The sequence below is a fragment of the Misgurnus anguillicaudatus genome, chromosome 9 (genome assembly GCF_027580225.2).
Source record: "Misgurnus anguillicaudatus chromosome 9, ASM2758022v2, whole genome shotgun sequence".
In the NCBI taxonomy this organism is placed as follows: Eukaryota; Metazoa; Chordata; class Actinopteri; order Cypriniformes; family Cobitidae; genus Misgurnus; species Misgurnus anguillicaudatus.
In genome coordinates, this window is record NC_073345.2 from 2273916 (window position 1) to 2288295 (window position 14380).

Here is a 14380-nt window from a genome sequence, read left to right on the forward strand (position 1 = left end):
CGTTCTACATAAAAGGCAGGAGGTCCAAAAAGAAAACATGACAGTCTTGTTCCTGCTTTCAAAAGATCTGAAGACATGTGACATTAGGTTGCACAGCATTAGCTGGTGAAAGCTCCTGTCCTTTCATCTGGAGATCCTGAATTCGTATCCTAAAACTGCTTTCCATTTGACAATTGTGCTAATTTGCATATGTAAAGAGCAGAAGGTCAAAATAGTAATTGTAACTCTTGGGCTGAAAAATACAAAAGCTAATAATAACTGGAATCTGTCTTTCCCCAGAATTGTGAGCAACACATCAAAGGGTTTGTTGTAGGCTCTGTGGCGCAATGGATAGCGCATTGGACTTCTAGATTGTGAGTTGACGTGATTCAAAGGTTGTGGGTTCGAGTCCCACCAGAGTCGAAGGCATTTAGCTACCAAGACCCTGCTGAAAGCTTTTCATCTCACATTGTTGTGCCTGTTCATACTGTGAGTCACCCTTCCACAATCTGCAGCTGGAGAGTGGCGCCGTGGCTTAGTTGGTTAAAGCGCCTGTCTAGTAAACAGGAGATCCTGGGTTCGAATCCCAGCGGAGCCTTAATCACATGGTCAACTAGGGTCTGTTTGTTTGGCTGTTTCTCAGTTGAGATATGGTACATCCTGAAAATTCAGAGTTGTCACGGCAGCGGTCCATTTTCAGCCAAAGGCCCGTACTTTGGGCAAAACTTTCTAGTTTTCACTCTAACGGACCAATCCAATTCATGGATGCCCTGGAGCATAAAGCCTTCACTGATAGCACTTAACTCCAGAAGCACTTCGTTGTGGGGCGCCATGGCTTAGCCGGTCAAAGCCCCTGTCTTGTAAACAGAAGATCCTGGGTTCGAATCCCAGTGGTGCCTTCTAACGATGTTTGCCGTCTTCGGCCTCCACTCAGTGGCTTTCTTGTCACATTTTTGTATCTCTTCACACTGTGACTCATCCTCCCTCAAAACATAGATTTTCAAATCCCAGCGTTGACCTCAGTCTGACGGCAGCTAGGGGCTGTCTTTGTGTCTGTTTATCGGATGAAATACAACCTTCTTATAATTCATGGTTGTTATGAATGCTGTCATAACTTTCTGATATTTTTGGAAAACGGACCAATTTAATTTATGAACAACCTTTACCCTAAAGCCTTCAGTGATGGGACTTAATTTGTTTAGCATTTCCTGTTAGGGCGCCATGTCTTTTGCCTGGCTTTAGTCTCAAGGGTGTCCATGGCCCAAGCACCTGTCTTGTAAGTAGGAGCTTCCGTGATGAAATCCCTGTGGTGCCTTCTATCAGTGGTTGTGGTCTTTGGCCTTCATGAAGGGCATCAAAAAGATTGAACTTTCCGTTACCTGTCTAAATCAAAAGAAAGCCGTGCAATTTTAGGATGCCCTGGCATAGCTGTCCAAGGACCACGTCTTGTAAGCGAATTGTTCGAATCCCAGCGTTTCCTTCCATTCAGAGGCTCTGCTCTCCGATCTACTGGAAAAGGCAGGAGGTCCGGGCAGAAAATACGATTGACGTGTTCCCGTTTTCAGTAGACCTGAAGCCATGTGTCGTTAGGGTGCACAGTATCAGCTGGTCAAAGGGCCGGACTTGTCAACAGACTGTTGAATTCCAAGCCGTGCCTTCCTATCAACGACTGTTCTTCGGTCTACTTTAGAGAAAGGAGGTCCACAAGGACGTTTGACTCTCTTGTTCTTGGTTATATTAAAATATAGCCATGGAGTTTCAGGATGCCCTAGCATAGCTGTTCAGTGATCATGTCTTGTAAACAGATTGTTCAAGTCCCAGCGATTCCATCCTTTTAGTTGCCGTTTTCTCCGTTCTACATAAAAGGCAGGAGGTCCAAAAAGAAAACATGACAGTCTTGTTCCTGTTTTCAAAAGATCTGAAGACATGTGACATTAGGTTGCACAGCATTAGCTGGTGAAAGCTCCTGTCCTTTCATCTGGAGATCCTGAATTCGTATCCTAAAACTGCTTTCCATTTGACAATTGTGCTAATTTGCATATGTAAAGAGTAGAAGGTCAAGATAGTAATTGTAACTCTTGGGCTGAAAAATACAAAAGCTAATAATAACTGGAATCTGTCTTTCCCCAGAATTGTGAGCAACACATCAAAGGGTTTGTTGTAGGCTCTGTGGCGCAATGGATAGCGCATTGGACTTCTAGATTGTGAGTTGACGTGATTCAAAGGTTGTGGGTTCAAGTCCCACCAGAGTCGAAGGCTTTTAGCTACCAAGACCCTGCTGAAAGCTTTTCATCTCACATTGTTGTGCCTGTTCATACTGTGACTCACCCTTTCACAATCTGCAGCTGGAGAGTGGCGCCGTGGCTTAGTTGGTTAAAGCGCCTGTCTAGTAAACAGGAGATCCTGGGTTCGAATCCCAGTGGAGCCTTTATCACGTGGTCAACTAGGGTCTGTTTGTTTGGCTGTTTCTCAGTTGAGATATGGTACATCCTGAAAATTCAGAGTTTTCACGGCAGTGGTCCATTTTCAGCCAAAGGCCCGTACTTTGGGCAAAACTTTCTAGTTTTCACTCTAACGGACCAATCCAATTCATGGATGCCCTGGAGCATAAAGCCTTCACTGATAGCACTTAACTCCAGAAGCACTTCGTTGTGGGGCGCCATGGCTTAGCCGGTCAAAGCGCCTGTCTTGTAAACAGGAGATCCTGGGTTTGAATCCCAGTGGTGCCTTCCAACGATGTTTGCCGTCTTCGGCCTCCACTCAGTGGCTTTCTTGTCACATTTTTGTATCTCTTCACACTGTGACTTATCCTCCCTCAAAACATAGATTTTCAAATCCCAGCGTTGACCTCAGTCTGACGGCAGCTAGGGGCTGTCTTTGTGTCTGTTTATCGGATGAAATACAACCTTCTTATAATTCATGGTTTTTATGAATGCTGTCATAACTTTCTGATATTTTTGGAAAACGGACCAATTTGATTTATGAACAACCTTTACCCTAAAGCCTTCACTGATAGGACTTAATTTGTTTAGCATTTCCTGTTAGGGCGCCATGTCTTTTGCCTGGCTTTAGTCTCAAGGGTGTCCATGGCCCAAGCACCTGTCTTGTAAGTAGGAGCTTCCGTGATGAAATCCCTGTGGTGCCTTCTATCAGTGGTTGTGGTCTTTGGCCTTCATGAAGGGCATCAAAAAGATTGAACTTTCCGTTACCTGTCTTAATCAAAAGAAAGCCGTGCAATTTTAGGATGCCCTGGCATAGCTGTCCAAGGACCACGTCTTGTAAGCGAATTGTTCGAATCCCAGCGTTTCCTTCCATTCAGAGGCTCTGCTCTCCGATCTACTGGAAAAGGCAGGAGGTCCGGGCAGAAAATACGATTGACGTGTTCCCGTTTTCAGTAGACCTGAAGCCATGTGTCGTTAGGGTGCACAGTATCAGCTGGTCAAAGGGCCGGACTTGTCAACAGACTGTTGAATTCCAAGCCGTGCCTTCCTATCAACGACTGTCCTTCGGTCTACTTTAGAGAAAGGAGGTCCACAAGGAGGTTTGACTTTCTTGTTCTTGGTTATATTAAAATATAGCCATGGAGTTTCAGGATGCCCTAGCATAGCTGTTCAGTGATCATGTCTTGTAAACAGATTGTTTCAGTCCCAGCGATTCCATCCTTTTAGTTGCCGTTTTCTCCGTTCTACATAAAAGGCAGGAGGTCCAAAAAGAAAACATGACAGTCTTGTTCCTGCTTTCAAAAGATCTGAAGACATGTGACATTAGGTTGCACAGCATTAGCTGGTGAAAGCTCCTGTCCTTTCATCTGGAGATCCTGAATTCGTATCCTAAAACTGCTTTACATTTGACAATTGTGCTAATTTGCATATGTAAAGAGCAGAAGGTCAAGATAGTAATTGTAACTCTTGGGCTGAAAAATACAAAAGCTAATAATAACTGGAATCTGTCTTTCCCCAGAATTGTGAGCAACACATCAAAGGGTTTGTTGTAGGCTCTGTGGCGCAATGGATAGCGCATTGGACTTCTAGATTGTGAGTTGACGTGATTCAAAGGTTGTGGGTTCGAGTCCCACCAGAGTCGAAGGCTTTTAGCTACCAAGACCCTGCTGAAAGCGTTTCATCTCACATTGTTGTGCCTGTTCATACTGTGACTCACCCTTCCACAATCTGCAGCTGGAGAGTGGCGCCGTGGCTTTGTTGGTTAAAGCGCCTGTCTAGTAAACAGGAGATCCTGGGTTCGAATCCCAGCGGAGCCTTAATCACGTGGTCAACTAGGGTCTGTTTGTTTGGCTGTTTCTCAGTTGAGATATGGTACATCCTGAAAATTCAGAGTTGTCACGGCAGCGGTACATTTTCAGCCAAAGGCCCGTACTTTGGGCAAAACTTTCTAGTTTTCACTCTAACGGACCAATCCAATTCATGGATGCCCTGGAGCATAAAGCCTTCACTGATAGCACTTAACTCCAGAAGCACTTCGTTGTGGGGCGCCATGGCTTAGCCGGTCAAAGCGCCTGTCTTGTAAACAGGAGATCCTGGGTTCGAATCCCAGTGGTGCCTTCTAACGATGTTTGCCGTTTTCGGCCTCCACTCAGTGGCTTTCTTGTCACATTTTTGTATCTCTTCACACTGTGACTTATCCTCCCTCAAAACATAGATTTTCAAATCCCAGCGTTGACTTCAGTCTGACGGCAGCTAGGGGCTGTCTTTGTGTCTGTTTATCGGATGAAATACAACCTTCTTATAATTCATGGTTGTTATGAATGCTGTCATAACTTTCTGATATTTTTGGAAAACGGACCAATTTGATTTATGAACAACCTTTACCCTAAAGCCTTCACTGATAGGACTTAATTTGTTTAGCATTTCCTGTTAGGGCGCCATGTCTTTTGCCTGGCTTTAGTCTCAAGGGTGTCCATGGCCCAAGCACCTGTCTTGTAAGTAGGAGCTTCCGTGATGAAATCCCTGTGGTGCCTTCTATCAGTGGTTGTGGTCTTTGGCCTTCATGAAGGGCATCAAAAAGATTGAACTTTCCGTTACCTGTCTTAATCAAAAGAAAGCCGTGCAATTTTAGGATGCCCTGGCATAGCTGTCCAAGGACCACGTCTTGTAAGCGAATTGTTCGAATCCCTGCGTTTCCTTCCATTCAGAGGCTCTGCTCTCCGATCTACTGGAAAAGGCGGGAAGTCCGGGCAGAAAATACGATTGACGTGTTCCCGTTTTCAGTAGACCTGAAGCCATGTGTCGTTAGGGTGCACAGTATCAGCTGGTCAAAGGGCCGGACTTGTCAACAGACTGTTGAATTCCAAGCCGTGCCTTCCTATCAACGACTGTCCTTCGGTCTACTTTAGAGAAAGGAGGTCCACAAGGAGGTTTGACTTTCTTGTTCTTGTTTATATTAAAATATAGCCATGGAGTTTCAGGATGCCCTAGCATAGCTGTTCAGTGATCATGTCTTGTAAACAGATTGTTCAAGTCCCAGCGATTCCATCCTTTTAGTTGCCGTTTTCTCCGTTCTACATAAAAGGCAGGAGGTCCAAAAAGAAAACATGACAGTCTTGTTCCTGCTTTCAAAAGATCTGAAGACATGTGACATTAGGTTGCACAGCATTAGCTGGTGAAAGCTCCTGTCCTTTCATCTGGAGATCCTGAATTCGTATCCTAAAACTGCTTTCCATTTGACAATTGTGCTAATTTGCATATGTAAAGAGCAGAAGGTCAAGATAGTAATTGTAACTCTTGGGCTGAAAAATACAAAAGCTAATAATAACTGGAATCTGTCTTTCCCCAGAATTGTGAGCAACACATCAAAGGGCTTGTTGTAGGCTCTGTGGCGCAATGGATAGCGCATTGGACTTCTAGGTTGTGAGTTGACGTGATTCAAAGGTCGTGGGTTCGAGTCCCACCAGAGTCGAAGGCTTTTAGCTACCAAGACCCTGCTGAAAGCTTTTCATCTCACATTGTTTTGCCTGTTCATACTGTGACTCACCCTTCCACAATCTGCAGCTGGAGAGTGGCGCCGTGGCTTAGATGGTTAAAGCGCCTGTCTAGTAAACAGGAGATCCTGGGTTCGAATCCCAGCGGAGCCTTAATCACGTGGTCAACTAGGGTCTGTTTGTTTGGCTGTTTCTCAGTTGAGATATGGTACATCCTGAAAATTCAGAGTTGTCACGGCAGCGGTCCATTTTCAGCCAAAGGCCCGTACTTTGGGCAAAACTTTCTAGTTTTCACTCTAACGGACCAATCAAATTCATGGATGCCCTGGAGCATAAAGCCTTCACTGATAGCACTTAACTCCAGAAGCACTTCGTTGTGGGGCGCTATGGCTTAGCCGGTCAAAGCGCCTGTCTTGTAAACAGGAGATCCTGGGTTCGAATCCCAGTGGTGACTTCTAACGATGTTTGCCGTCTTCAGCCTCCACTCAGTGGCTTTCTTGTCACATTTTTGTATCTCTTCACACGTGACTTATCCTCCCTCAAAACATAGATTTTCAAATCCCAGCGTTGACCTCAGTCTGACGGCAGCTAGGGGCTGTCTTTGTGTCTGTTTATCGGATGAAATACAACCTTCTTATAATTCATGGTTGTTATGAATGCTGTCATAACTTTCGGATATTTTTGGAAAACGGACCAATTTGATTTATGAACAACCTTTACCCTAAAGCCTTCACTGATAGGACTTAATTTGTTTAGCATTTCCTGTTAGGGCGCCATGTCTTTTGCCTGGCTTTAGTCTCAAGGGTGTCCATGGCCCAAGCACCTGTCTTGTAAGTAGGAGCTTCCGTGATGAAATCCCTGTGGTGCCTTCTATCAGTGGTTGTGGTCTTTGGCCTTCATGAAGGGCATCAAAAAGATTGAACTTTCTGTTACCTGTCTAAATCAAAAGAAAGCCGTGCAATTTTAGGATGCCCTGGCATAGCTGTCCAAGGACCACGTCTTGTAAGCGAATTGTTCGAATCCCAGCGTTTCCTTCCATTCAGAGGCTCTGCTCTCCGATCTACTGGAAAAGGCAGGAGGTCCGGGCAGAAAATACGATTGACGTGTTCCCGTTTTCAGTAGACCTGAAGCCATGTGTGGTTAGGGTGCACAGTATCAGCTGGTCAAAGGGCCAGACTTGTCAACAGACTGTTGAATTCCAAGCCGTGCCTTCCTATCAACGACTGTTCTTCGGTCTACTTTAGAGAAAGGAGGTCCACAAGGAGGTTTGACTTTCTTGTTCTTGGTTATATTTAAATATAGCCTTGGAGTTTCAGGATGCCCTAGCATAGCTGTTCAGTGATCATGTCTTGTAAACAGGTTGTTCAACTCCCAGCGATTCTATCCTTTTAGTTGCCGTTGTCTCCGTTCTACATAAAAGGCAGGAGGTCCAAAAAGAAAACATGACAGTCTTGTTCCTGCTTTCAAAAGATCTGAAGACATGTGACATTAGGTTGCACAGCATTAGCTGGTGAAAGCTCCTGTCCTTTCATCTGGAGATCCTGAATTCGTATCCTAAAACTGCTTTCCATTTGACAATTGTGCTAATTTGCATATGTAAAGAGCAGAAGGTCAAGATAGTAATTGTAACTCTTGGGCTGAAAAATACAAAAGCTAATAATAACTGGAATCTGTCTTTCCCCAGAATTGTGAGCAACACATCAAAGGGTTTGTTGTAGGCTCTGTGGCGCAATGGATAGCGCATTGGACTTCTAGATTGTGAGTTGACGTGATTCAAAGGTTGTGGGTTCGAGTCCCACCAGAGTAGAAGGCTTTTAGCTACCAAGACCCTGCTGAAAGCTTTTCATCTCACATTGTTGTGCCTGTTCATACTGTGACTCACCCTTCCACAATCTGCAGCTGGAGAGTGGCGCCGTGGCTTAGTTGGTTAAAGCGCCTGTCTAGTAAACAGGAGATCCTGGGTTCGAATCCCAGCGGAGCCTTTATCACGTGGTCAACTAGGGTCTGTTTGTTTGGCTGTTTCTCAGTTGAGATATGGTACATCCTGAAAATTCAGAGTTGTCACGGCAGCGGTCCATTTTCAGCCAAAGGCCCGTACTTTGGGCAAAACCTTCTAGTTTTCACTCTAACGGACCAATCCAATTCATGTATGCCCTGGAGCATAAAGCCTTCACTGATAGCACTTAACTCCAGAAGCACTTCGTTGTGGGGCGCCATGGCTTAGCCGGTCAAAGCCCCTGTCTTGTAAACAGAAGATCCTGGGTTCGAATTCCAGTGGTGCCTTCTAACGATGTTTGCCGTCTTCGGCCTCCACTCAGTGGCTTTCTTGTCACATTTTTGTATCTCTTCACACTGTGACTCATCCTCCCTCAAAACATAGATTTTCAAATCCCAGCGTTGACCTCAGTCTGACGGCAGCTAGGGGCTGTCTTTGTGTCTGTTTATCGGATGAAATACAACCTTCTTATAATTCATGGTTGTTATGAATGCTGTCATAACTTTCTGATATTTTTGGAAAACGGACCAATTTAATTTATGAACAACCTTTACCCTAAAGCCTTCAGTGATGGGACTTAATTTGTTTAGCATTTCCTGTTAGGGCGCCATGTCTTTTGCCTGGCTTTAGTCTCAAGGGTGTCCATGGCCCAAGCACCTGTCTTGTAAGTAGGAGCTTCCGTGATGAAATCCCTGTGGTGCCTTCTATCAGTGGTTGTGGTCTTTGGCCTTCATGAAGGGCATCAAAAAGATTGAACTTTCCGTTACCCGTCTTAATCAAAAGAAAGCCGTGTAATTTTAGGATGCCCTGGCATAGCTGTCCAAGGACCACGTCTTGTAAGCGAATTGTTCGAATCCCAGCGTTTCCTTCCATTCAGAGGCTCTGCTCTCCGATCTACTGGAAAAGGCAGGAGGTCCGGGCAGAAAATACGATTGACGTGTTCCCGTTTTCAGTAGACCTGAAGCCATGTGTCGTTAGGGTGCACAGTATCAGCTGGTCAAAGGGCCGGACTTGTCAACAGACTGTTGAATTCCAAGCCGTGCCTTCCTATCAACGACTGTCCTTCGGTCTACTTTAGAGAAAGGAGGTCCACAAGGAGGTTTGACTTTCTTGTTCTTGGTTATATTAAAATATAGCCATGGAGTTTCAGGATGCCCTAGCATAGCTGTTCAGTGATCATGTCTTGTAAACAGATTGTTCAAGTCCCAGCGATTCCATCCTTTTAGTTGCCGTTTTCTCCGTTCTACATAAAAGGCAGGAGGTCCAAAAAGAAAACATGACAGTCTTGTTCCTGCTTTCAAAAGATCTGAAGACATGTGACATTAGGTTGCACAGCATTAGCTGGTGAAAGCTCCTGTCCTTTTATCTGGAGATCCTGAATTCGTATCCTAAAACTGCTTTCCATTTGACAATTGTGCTAATTTGCATATGTAAAGAGCAGAAGGTCAAAATAGTAATTGTAACTCTTGGGCTGAAAAATACAAAAGCTAATAATAACTGGAATCTGTCTTTCCCCAGAATTGTGAGCAACACATCAAAGGGTTTGTTGTAGGCTCTGTGGCGCAATGGATAGCGCATTGGACTTCTAGATTGTGAGTTGACGTGATTCAAAGGTTGTGGGTTCGAGTCCCACCAGAGTCGAAGGCATTTAGCTACCAAGACCCTGCTGAAAGCTTTTCATCTCACATTGTTGTGCCTGTTCATACTGTGACTCACCCTTCCACAATCTGCAGCTGGAGAGTGGCGCCGTGGCTTAGTTGGTTAAAGCGCCTGTCTAGTAAACAGGAGATCCTGGGTTCGAATCCCAGTGGAGCCTTTATCACGTGGTCAACTAGGGTCTGTTTGTTTGGCTGTTTCTCAGTTGAGATATGGTACATCCTGAAAATTCAGAGTTGTCACGGCAGCGGTCCATTTTCAGCCAAAGGCCCGTACTTTGGGCAAAACTTTCTAGTTTTCACTCTAACGGACCAATCCAATTCATCGATGCCCTGGAGCATAAAGCCTTCACTGATAGCACTTAACTCCAGAAGCACTTCATTGTGGGGCGCCATGGCTTAGCCGGTCAAAGCGCCTGTCTTGTAAACAGGAGATCCTGGGTTCGAATCCCAGTGGTGCCTTCTAACGATGTTTGCCGTCTTCGGCCTCCACTCAGTGGCTTTCTTGTCACATTTTTGTATCTCTTCACACTGTTTTCATCCTCCCTCAAAACATAGATTTTCAAATCCCAGCGTTGACCTCAGTCTGACGGCAGCTAGGGGCTGTCTTTGTGTCTGTTTATCGGATGAAATACAACCTTCTTATAATTCATGGTTGTTATGAATGCTGTCATAACTTTCGGATATTTTTGGAAAACGGACCAATTTGATTTATGAACAACCTTTACCCTAAAGCCTTCACTGATAGGACTTAATTTGTTTAGCATTTCCTGTTAGGGCGCCATGTCTTTTGCCTGGCTTTAGTCTCAAGGGTGTCCATGGCCCAAGCACCTGTCTTGTAAGTAGGAGCTTCCGTGATGAAATCCCTGTGGTGCCTTCTATCAGTGGTTGTGGTCTTTGGCCTTCATGAAGGGCATCAAAAAGATTGAACTTTCCGTTACCTGTCTTAATCAAAAGAAAGCCGTGCAATTTTAGGATGCCCTGGCATAGCTGTCCAAGGACCACGTCTTGTAAGCGAATTGTTCGAATCCCAGCGTTTCCTTCCATTCAGAGGCTCTGCTCTCCGATCTACTGGAAAAGGCAGGAGGTCCGGGCAGAAAATACGATTGACGTGTTCCCGTTTTCAGTAGACCTGAAGCCATGTGTGGTTAGGGTGCACAGTATCAGCTGGTCAAAGGGCCGGACTTGTCAACAGACTGTTGAATTCCAAGCTGTGCCTTCCTATCAACGACTGTCCTTCGGTCTACTTTAGAGAAAGGAGGTCCACAAGGAGGTTTGACTTTCTTGTTCTTGGTTATATTAAAATATAGCCATGGAGTTTCAGGATGCCCTAGCATAGCTGTTCAGTGATCATGTCTTGTAAACAGATTGTTCAAGTCCCAGCGATTCCATCCTTTTAGTTGCCGTTTTCTCCGTTCTACATAAAAGGCAGGAGGTCCAAAAAGAAAACATGACAGTCTTGTTCCTGCTTTCAAAAGATCTGAAGACATGTGACATTAGGTTGCACAGCATTAGCTGGTGAAAGCTCCTGTCCTTTCATCTGGAGATCCTGAATTCGTATCCTAAAACTGCTTTCCATTTGACAGTTGTGCTAATTTGCATATGTAAAGAGCAGAAGGTCAAGATAGTAATTGTAACTCTTGGGCTGAAAAATACAAAAGCTAATAATAACTGGAATCTGTCTTTCCCCAGAATTGTGAGCAACACATCAAAGGGTTTGTTGTAGGCTCTGTGGCGCAATGGATAGCGCATTGGACTTCTAGATTGTGAGTTGAAGTGATTCAAAGTTTGTGGGTTCGAGTCCCACCAGAGTCGAAGGCTTTTAGCTACCAAGACCCTGCTGAAAGCTTTTCATCTCACATTGTTGTGCCTGTTCATACTGTGACTCACCCTTCCACAATCTGCAGTTGGAGAGTGGCGCCGTGGCTTAGTTGGTTAAAGCGCCTGTCTAGTAAACAGGAGATCCTGGGTTCGAATCCCAGCGGAGCCTTAATCTCGTGGTCAACTAGGGTCTGTTTCTTTGGCTGTTTCTCAGTTGAGATATGGTACATCCTGAAAATTCAGAGTTGTCACGGCAGCGGTCCATTTTCAGCCAAAGGCCCGTACTTTGGGCAAAACTTTCTAGTTTTCACTCTAACGGACCAATCCAATTCATGGATGCCCTGGAGCATAAAGCCTTCACTGATAGCACTTAACTCCAGAAGCACTTCATTGTGGGGCGCCATGGCTTAGCCGGTCAATGCGCCTGTCTTGTAAACAGGAGATCCTGGGTTCGAATCCCAGTGGTGCCTTCTAACGATGTTTGCCGTCTTCGGCCTCCACTCAGTGGCTTTCTTGTCACATTTTTGTATCTCTTCACACTGTGACTTATCCTCCCTCAAAACATAGATTTTCAAATCCCAGCGTTGACCTCAGTCTGACGGCAGCTAGGGGCTGTCTTTGTGTCTGTTTATCGGATGAAATACAACCTTCTTATAATTCATGGTTGTTATGAATGCTGTCATAACTTTCGGATATTTTTGGAAAACGGACCAATTTGATTTATGAACAACCTTTACCCTAAAGCCTTCACTGATAGGACTTAATTTGTTTAGCATTTCCTGTTAGGGCGCCATGTCTTTTGCCTGGCTTTAGTCTCAAGGGTGTCCATGGCCCAAGCACCTGTCTTGTAAGTAGGAGCTTCCGTGATGAAATCCCTGTGGTGCCTTCTATCAGTGGTTGTGGTCTTTGGCCTTCATGAAGGGCATCAAAAAGATTGAACTTTCCGTTACCTGTCTAAATCAAAAGAAAGCCGTGCAATTTTAGGATGCCCTGGCATAGCTGTCCAAGGACCACGTCTTGTAAGCGAATTGTTCGAATCCCAGCGTTTCCTTCCATTCAGAGGCTCTGCTCTCCGATCTACTGGAAAAGGCAGGAGGTCCGGGCAGAAAATACGATTGACGTGTTCCCGTTTTCAGTAGACCTGAAGCCATGTGTCGTTAGGGTGCACAGTATCAGCTGGTCAAAGGGCCGGACTTGTCAACAGACTGTTGAATTCCAAGCCGTGCCTTCCTATCAACGACTGTCCTTCGGTCTACTTTAGAGAAAGGAGGTCCACAAGGAGGTTTGACTTTCTTGTTCTTGGTTATATTAAAATATAGCCATGGAGTTTCAGGATGCCCTAGCATAGCTGTTCAGTGATCATGTCTTGTAAACAGATTGTTCAAGTCCCAGCGATTCCATCCTTTTAGTTGCCGTTTTCTCCGTTCTACATAAAAGGCAGGAGGTCCAAAAAGAAAACATGACAGTCTTGTTCCTGCTTTCAAAAGATCTGAAGACATGTGACATTAGGTTGCACAGCATTAGCTGGTGAAAGCTCCTGTCCTTTCATCTGGAGATCCTGAATTCGTATCCTAAAACTGCTTTCCATTTGACAATTGTGCTAATTTGCATATGTAAAGAGCAGAAGGTCAAGATAGTAATTGTAACTCTTGGGCTGAAAAATACAAAAGCTAATAATAACTGGAATCTGTCTTTCCCCAGAATTGTGAGCAACACATCAAAGGGCTTGTTGTAGGCTCTGTGGCGCAATGGATAGCGCATTGGACTTCTAGGTTGTGAGTTGACGTGATTCAAAGGTCGTGGGTTCGAGTCCCACCAGAGTCGAAGGCTTTTAGCTACCAAGACCCTGCTGAAAGCTTTTCATCTCACATTGTTTTGCCTGTTCATACTGTGACTCACCCTTCCACAATCTGCAGCTGGAGAGTGGCGCCGTGGCTTAGATGGTTAAAGCGCCTGTCTAGTAAACAGGAGATCCTGGGTTCGAATCCCAGCGGAGCCTTAATCACGTGGTCAACTAGGGTCTGTTTGTTTGGCTGTTTCTCAGTTGAGATATGGTACATCCTGAAAATTCAGAGTTGTCACGGCAGCGGTCCATTTTCAGCCAAAGGCCCGTACTTTGGGCAAAACTTTCTAGTTTTCACTCTAACGGACCAATCAAATTCATGGATGCCCTGGAGCATAAAGCCTTCACTGATAGCACTTAACTCCAGAAGCACTTCGTTGTGGGGCGCTATGGCTTAGCCGGTCAAAGCGCCTGTCTTGTAAACAGGAGATCCTGGGTTCGAATCCCAGTGGTGACTTCTAACGATGTTTGCCGTCTTCAGCCTCCACTCAGTGGCTTTCTTGTCACATTTTTGTATCTCTTCACACGTGACTTATCCTCCCTCAAAACATAGATTTTCAAATCCCAGCGTTGACCTCAGTCTGACGGCAGCTAGGGGCTGTCTTTGTGTCTGTTTATCGGATGAAATACAACCTTCTTATAATTCATGGTTGTTATGAATGCTGTCATAACTTTCGGATATTTTTGGAAAACGGACCAATTTGATTTATGAACAACCTTTACTCTAAAGCCTTCACTGATAGGACTTAATTTGTTTAGCATTTCCTGTTAGGGCGCCATGTCTTTTGCCTGGCTTTAGTCTCAAGGGTGTCCATGGCCCAAGCACCTGTCTTGTAAGTAGGAGCTTCCGTGATGAAATCCCTGTGGTGCCTTCTATCAGTGGTTGTGGTCTTTGGCCTTCATGAAGGGCATCAAAAAGATTGAACTTTCTGTTACCTGTCTAAATCAAAAGAAAGCCGTGCAATTTTAGGATGCCCTGGCATAGCTGTCCAAGGACCACGTCTTGTAAGCGAATTGTTCGAATCCCAGCGTTTCCTTCCATTCAGAGGCTCTGCTCTCCGATCTACTGGAAAAGGCAGGAGGTCCGGGCAGAAAATACGATTGACGTGTTCCCGTTTTCAGTAGACCTGAAGCCATGTGTGGTTAGGGTG

General features: G+C 45.1%; 19 non-coding genes across 19 annotated transcripts; all 19 read left to right on the top strand.

The window, feature by feature from the left end:
• Positions 1–312: 312 nt before the first annotated feature.
• On the top strand, positions 313–402 carry trnar-ucu (transfer RNA arginine (anticodon UCU)). Its single transcript is given in 2 exon segments — positions 313–349; positions 367–402. It is a non-coding gene; the product is annotated as a tRNA-Arg (tRNA).
• Positions 403–503: 101 nt separating this feature from the next.
• Positions 504–577, top strand: trnat-agu (transfer RNA threonine (anticodon AGU)). The gene has a single exon. It is a non-coding gene; the product is annotated as a tRNA-Thr (tRNA).
• Positions 578–2142: 1565 nt separating this feature from the next.
• Positions 2143–2232, top strand: trnar-ucu (transfer RNA arginine (anticodon UCU)). The gene is given in 2 exon segments: positions 2143–2179; positions 2197–2232. It is a non-coding gene; the product is annotated as a tRNA-Arg (tRNA).
• Positions 2233–2333: 101 nt separating this feature from the next.
• Positions 2334–2407, top strand: trnat-agu (transfer RNA threonine (anticodon AGU)). Its single transcript has one exon. It is a non-coding gene; the product is annotated as a tRNA-Thr (tRNA).
• A 227-nt stretch (positions 2408–2634) lies between these two features.
• On the top strand, positions 2635–2708 carry trnat-ugu (transfer RNA threonine (anticodon UGU)). The gene has a single exon. It is a non-coding gene; the product is annotated as a tRNA-Thr (tRNA).
• A 1264-nt stretch (positions 2709–3972) lies between these two features.
• Positions 3973–4062, top strand: trnar-ucu (transfer RNA arginine (anticodon UCU)). Its single transcript is given in 2 exon segments — positions 3973–4009; positions 4027–4062. It is a non-coding gene; the product is annotated as a tRNA-Arg (tRNA).
• Positions 4063–4464: 402 nt separating this feature from the next.
• trnat-ugu (transfer RNA threonine (anticodon UGU)) lies at positions 4465–4538 on the top strand. The gene has a single exon. It is a non-coding gene; the product is annotated as a tRNA-Thr (tRNA).
• A 1264-nt stretch (positions 4539–5802) lies between these two features.
• trnar-ucu (transfer RNA arginine (anticodon UCU)) lies at positions 5803–5892 on the top strand. Its single transcript is given in 2 exon segments — positions 5803–5839; positions 5857–5892. It is a non-coding gene; the product is annotated as a tRNA-Arg (tRNA).
• A 101-nt stretch (positions 5893–5993) lies between these two features.
• trnat-agu (transfer RNA threonine (anticodon AGU)) lies at positions 5994–6067 on the top strand. Its single transcript has one exon. It is a non-coding gene; the product is annotated as a tRNA-Thr (tRNA).
• A 227-nt stretch (positions 6068–6294) lies between these two features.
• On the top strand, positions 6295–6368 carry trnat-ugu (transfer RNA threonine (anticodon UGU)). Its single transcript has one exon. It is a non-coding gene; the product is annotated as a tRNA-Thr (tRNA).
• Positions 6369–7822: 1454 nt separating this feature from the next.
• Positions 7823–7896, top strand: trnat-agu (transfer RNA threonine (anticodon AGU)). Its single transcript has one exon. It is a non-coding gene; the product is annotated as a tRNA-Thr (tRNA).
• Positions 7897–9461: 1565 nt separating this feature from the next.
• trnar-ucu (transfer RNA arginine (anticodon UCU)) lies at positions 9462–9551 on the top strand. Its single transcript is given in 2 exon segments — positions 9462–9498; positions 9516–9551. It is a non-coding gene; the product is annotated as a tRNA-Arg (tRNA).
• Positions 9552–9652: 101 nt separating this feature from the next.
• On the top strand, positions 9653–9726 carry trnat-agu (transfer RNA threonine (anticodon AGU)). Its single transcript has one exon. It is a non-coding gene; the product is annotated as a tRNA-Thr (tRNA).
• A 227-nt stretch (positions 9727–9953) lies between these two features.
• trnat-ugu (transfer RNA threonine (anticodon UGU)) lies at positions 9954–10027 on the top strand. The gene has a single exon. It is a non-coding gene; the product is annotated as a tRNA-Thr (tRNA).
• A 1263-nt stretch (positions 10028–11290) lies between these two features.
• Positions 11291–11380, top strand: trnar-ucu (transfer RNA arginine (anticodon UCU)). The gene is given in 2 exon segments: positions 11291–11327; positions 11345–11380. It is a non-coding gene; the product is annotated as a tRNA-Arg (tRNA).
• A 101-nt stretch (positions 11381–11481) lies between these two features.
• trnat-agu (transfer RNA threonine (anticodon AGU)) lies at positions 11482–11555 on the top strand. The gene has a single exon. It is a non-coding gene; the product is annotated as a tRNA-Thr (tRNA).
• A 1565-nt stretch (positions 11556–13120) lies between these two features.
• Positions 13121–13210, top strand: trnar-ucu (transfer RNA arginine (anticodon UCU)). Its single transcript is given in 2 exon segments — positions 13121–13157; positions 13175–13210. It is a non-coding gene; the product is annotated as a tRNA-Arg (tRNA).
• Positions 13211–13311: 101 nt separating this feature from the next.
• Positions 13312–13385, top strand: trnat-agu (transfer RNA threonine (anticodon AGU)). Its single transcript has one exon. It is a non-coding gene; the product is annotated as a tRNA-Thr (tRNA).
• Positions 13386–13612: 227 nt separating this feature from the next.
• Positions 13613–13686, top strand: trnat-ugu (transfer RNA threonine (anticodon UGU)). Its single transcript has one exon. It is a non-coding gene; the product is annotated as a tRNA-Thr (tRNA).
• Positions 13687–14380: the final 694 nt, after the last annotated feature.